Source organism: Andrographis paniculata, unplaced genomic scaffold (assembly GCF_009805555.1).
Source record: "Andrographis paniculata isolate CXL003 unplaced genomic scaffold, ASM980555v1 Contig9END, whole genome shotgun sequence".
NCBI classification, from domain to species: Eukaryota; Viridiplantae; Streptophyta; class Magnoliopsida; order Lamiales; family Acanthaceae; genus Andrographis; species Andrographis paniculata.
The window spans coordinates 180,183-186,182 of NW_026137639.1; positions in this window are offsets into that span (position 1 = coordinate 180,183).

A 6,000-nucleotide genomic window follows, 5' to 3' on the forward strand; every position below is an offset into this window, starting at 1 on the left:
TTTAGACAAAAAAAAAAATATGGAATTAGGAACAGACATGCGAAGCCGAAGTGACGTCTATATATATGTTAAGTAAATTTGATTGTCAGCTTTATTTTTAATATGAAGTGGATGTTTCCAGTGCCTACAAATTTAATAATAATAATAATAATAATAATAATAATAATACTTATAGATAATTAAATAAATATTTTTATGTGGCCAAATGAATTTATGAGCATTTATATACTCACTCAAAAATATCTACAAATTTATTCTATATATGCTCCATCTCCATCCCAATTTAATGTTTTGTGTCTGACCAGAAAAACCAAGAAAATTGAAATTATTATTGTTGTTGCAAATAATTTTTACTGTTTAAACTTTAATGTCATTTCTAAAATCATCAATTGATCACATTTAAAGTTTATTTCACTTACATTACATCCTATAAATGTTTCTTATCACAAAAAATAGATAAATTATTTCATAAAAGAATGAATACACTCTCAATGTTCATAGGATACATATTTCATATACAAAATATCTCGTTCGTATAAGTATTTTTCATCGAATAATACACTCCTGATATTCAAATCTACTTGTATGTTTCATTTAAATTAACATATTTTTCTATATCTAAAATAAATAAATAAATAAAACCTCCGAGTAGAAACTTTAAACATATGTTAATAATAATACATCATATTGACTTATATAAGAATTAAAATATACTAGTATGTAAAATCTTGTGTTACTCAACCCATACATGTACCTTGGTACTTGGTGGTTATTAGACATACATCTGGAACCCATGCAGAATTTAATAAATTAGTCCCCACATTATGTAATTATTTAATCTAATCATATATATATTGGTGTAGATTTTCTCGAAAATTCTCAAGATTTTTTCTTTTTATTATTATTATTATTATTCTAGATTTTGACAATGTAATATGGGACTGGAAGTTATTGTAGTTTTTAATAAAAATATATAATTTTATTTTATAAAATATCATATCAATATATAAATCAAAATCAAATAAATTTTTATTTTGTAAAAAAATTTGAAATTTTATTATTATTATTATGGAGAATAGTGTAAAATGATAATTATATATTAAAAAAAATCTATATATTATGTCATATTGTCTTTGTTACTACAATTGATACTTTGACAATAAAGATGATCTTATACTGATAACAAAATACTATTAATTTTTATATAAATTATAAATGTATCATTAGTAGTAAAATAAACTCTTGTACTTATAAATGACAACTTATTTAATAAAGTATTTATACCCATTTTTAATTATTAATACTATATATTAATATTTTTTATTTATTAAAAAAGTTAAAAATATATAGTGTACTATAAACTGCTCCGGATTTAGTATATATAAAAAGAACAACGAATAATTGTCAATATTTAAGAAAATAAAATAAGTTTTGTTACATTGAACCTATTCATTATTTTTAATTCAATGAAGGACAAGGTTTCGATCATATATAATAATAATAATAACTAATAATAGTAATTTAATAAAATTAATATAATATAGATAAATTATTCAACATAATATTTTGTTTACGAAATAAAAATTTAATGTCTTTTTTAATAAAATTAAATATTTAATGTAATATTTAAACAACAACAATAATATTATTATTAATATTGATGTGTATCTACACAATGCCTAGCGAATACATCTAAAACTACTTGAAATAAATGCCCGGATGATGAATTTTATGGATGTGTGTGTAAAAAAAAAAAAAAAAACTAAATTGAATTGTTGAATTATTGTGAATAAATAGTATATACATATTGTACTAATTTGTTTTAATATATTTTATTTTTTTGTAATACTTATAAAAAATTGTATTACTAAAAAAATTGTTGGGTAAACAAACCCTTTGTAAGAACGGATGCTCCAGCCTCTCTCCCCCATCCAAACCCTTTTAATTTTTAATTTTTATTTTATAATATATAATATAAAAAATAATAAAAAAATAAAAAAATTATTAAAATTTGATAGAGTATTTATGTGAAAATTTAAATTTTGAATAATAAAAAAATTTATATCATAATGCGTGTTTGATGCTATAAAAAGAGATATAAACAAAAAAAGTAATAAATAATAATTAAAAAAAAAAGAAAAATCTTCAAAAATTTTCAATCAAATACATAGGAGATTATATTTTTAAGAGTTATTTTTTTTCAATAAATGTTTGTAATATTTATCAATTTCATATAATGTAAAATTCATCTGGTAATATGCAGTTGTCATTGCAAATTGATATTTTGCAATCTTTTCGAAATATGATAATTCAATTAAAATTAGCACCCTTCTCATCCCGATCTGGTTCCGCCTCTGTTTGTAATTGCATTGCTCCATATTATAATTTTCATCAATTGAATATTAAAGCCGTTGTCAATTTTACACCGTCTGAATTATAGTATAAAGGAGATCATTAAAAAAATAGTACATACGTACAAAATTAATCATATACGTACATACGTGTGTGTCTACTTATATATAAACATATACGAATAAAATAAAATAAATAAAATTAGTGGGCATTAAATTAAATGCATATAATAAATAGCGTGGGTCAGTATTTATGGTTCGAGCAATGAAACCGACAACGACGTACGGTAGGGAACCTTCTTTCTTCGCCGACACCATTCTCACCGACACCACTCCTAATCTTTTATTTTTTATTTTTAAAAAAAAAACGGATAAAGTTTATTATGTAATCTAGTCAAATTAACATTCTCCTATTAATTTTTTCTTTAATTATAAAGTTTAGTTCTTTAATGTTTGGTTTTTATTTCTTACTATCATTAATTTTTTCCTTAAAATTATCAAATAAAAATATAATATTTTACAGAAAATATTACATTATCAATCAAAATATAATTTAAAAACTATTTCGAATCAAATACAAATATTATTTTAAAATTCGAATCAAATCGAATGCAGCCATAGTAAATTCATATACAAGTTTGTTGCAGCACAGCCTTGCCCCTTTATCCGTCCGCCAAACTACACTATTTAACTCCGTTCCAAACAAGATGTTTTTAGATCGGTAATATTAAGTATGATATTTTAGAAATTAGGTGATGTGATAATAGAGAAATATATATTTTATTTTTTTATTTGGATGATGTGAGATGATCAAATGTGAATATAGATTAAGTATAATTAATTATTTTATATTTTAAAATATTGCAGGGTGTTTGGGGTAATTGGGAGAGGCAGTAGTATTTATAAAATGTAATAATAATAATAATAAATAAATAAAAAATTAGTAAAATAAAAAAAAATATAAATACATATATGTGAGGCCCAAATTTTCCATATTAGATGACGACCCAAAAGTAGATAAAATAGAGGCCCAGCCATTCGGGCTTCCGTATGGCTCTAGAACATTCCGCCTGTTTAAGGGCGTGCTTCTTCTTATTGATTTGATTACTATATAATAAAAACCTTATTTGAAATGTGATTTTTTAATAAAATATTTTTCATGTCAGTTATTTTTTCTAAAAAACATAGAGTAAAAATTATTTATATATTTCTCATAAATACATAAGTATATTTTTATTTATTGTTTATTTTATACATTAATACATTAATTATATGTTTTTCACTCTTTTTTATTATATAAAATTATTTTTTCAAGCATAATATTCAATTTTTATTTTTAATAAATATATATTATGAATTCACGAGCAATGTCTTATCATTGTCCTGGAGTTTGGATTATGGAATTGTAATCTAAATAGATTTACGATTTGATATTAATAAAATATTAATCCACTCTTTTGAATATAAATTTAATTTTTTAGAATAATATAAAAATAATAAATAAAATGATTTGATTTGATATTTTTTAATGTAATTTTTTTATTAATAGCATAAAATTTGAAAAATTTTCGGAAAGAGTAGTGAAATTATTTACAATTAGTCTGATCACTTTAGATAGAATTGATTTGTTTGTGTGTGTGGTATGAGTTAATTCTAAATGGCTAAGGAAATAATTGTGTGTTTTTTGTGGGTTTTTATCCGAAAGTTTTACTATTTATCAATTTTTTTTTTAAGAAAATACATATTTTTTATTTTATATATTTTATTAAAAAATTAATTTTTATTCTAAATATTTAATCAATACATATTTATATAAAATCATATAATTATTTCAATTTAATATTTTTATTATTTAAATATTAAGCACAATATTTAAACGCTCAAAAGAATAAGCTCTAATATTTTAATAATATTTTATATGAAAAAAAAAAATACAGCTTGTTTATCAACATAATACAATGACAAATGAATATTAATAAAAAATGCTAGCTTTGTTCTTCTAGCACGACTTTTCAAGTGCGATTTTAAGAAAATAATAATAATAAATACAAAATATATCATGCAAAAATAAAAAAATTTAAATTTTTTTTTAAATAATTATTATAAAAAATTCAAAAATCAACATTCAATCTAAAATAATTCTATTTTTGTTCGCTTAACAAATTATTTGTTTTTTCATTGTAGTGTATAGTCAACATTACAAATATATTTTAAATTTACAATTTATTATACAGATGTTATTATATTTCTATCATATAATACTTTTAGTTTAGTTTTTATACTTTTATTTATACTACATTCTAATATGATACTACTATTTATAAAATTTCTACAAAAAACAAACGGATAGACATATATAGGACAGATGGAATATTATATAGAAATAACGACATTTATGTAATATATTATAAATTAAAATGGTATTTGTAATATTATATATATAATATTTTGTTATGAAAACATACTAAAATGAAAAAAATGAATATTTTGTTAGATAAATCAATAGAGTATTTTTTTTTTTATAATATTATAATACAAACTTGTATTAATGTGTTATTTTGAATGTTAAATCAACTTTGAATGTAATATAATAAATAAAAAAAAAATTATGTTGAATTTAATATTTTCAAAATAAAGAACATTGAATTAATAAAATAAAGTGCAAAATTTTAAAAGTAAACACATCCATTGTTTGGTTTGTGTTTGAGTTTATGTTTTTGTTTGACTTTTATTTTATTTGTATTTAATTTATTTATTTTAAAAATGCACTTGTTTAGGGTTTTAATTAGTGATAATATTTCATGTGAAAAATAAAAAATTATATCAATAGTATAAAAAAAAAATATTTGTATTGAAAATTATTATTTTTTATAAAAAATATATTTTTTCCTTCTCATTTAAAGATTATAATTTTTTATTTTGGTCTGTCCCAAAATAAAGTTATCATTTCGAATTCAGTAATTCTACTATCTACTTAACATAATAAATATCCTTTAAATTTATAATATATTTGTCATTTTCATTACAATCCAATATAATAAAAATGGAGTATTATATATTGAAAAATATTTACTAATAAAAAAAAAACAATTGAACAAATAAATCCTAATATTTTTTAAAATATATATTTTTGTTTAGAATGTTTTGAAATTGAAAATTTTTTGGATGAGAAATAAATTTAATACAAAAAATACTTTAATACTAGTACTCCGTAAATAGAGAACTCTTTTAAATAAATAAAAAAATATTATAATTTCAATAGGAAGTATTATATATTGAAAATATTTACTAATAAAAATAAATAATTGAACAAATAAATCCTAATATATTTATAAATATATATTTCTATTTAGAATGTTTTGAAATTGAAAATTTTCTGGATGCGAAATAAATTTAATACAAAAAAGACTTTAATACTAGTACTCCATAAATAGAGAACTCTTTTAATTATATATTTTATTAATTGATCTGATCAAATTTTGGCGAGTTGATAAGAAACGCGGGAGCGCTAATGTTCAAATTATTTGAATAAAATTGTTGTTGCTCCAAAATCGTTTATTTAAATTACCCGACAAAAAGCGCACTGCGAAATACCTGAAGTACCCCGATCCATTCACAAGCTTTCCCCCACACAAAAACCATTTCCTTG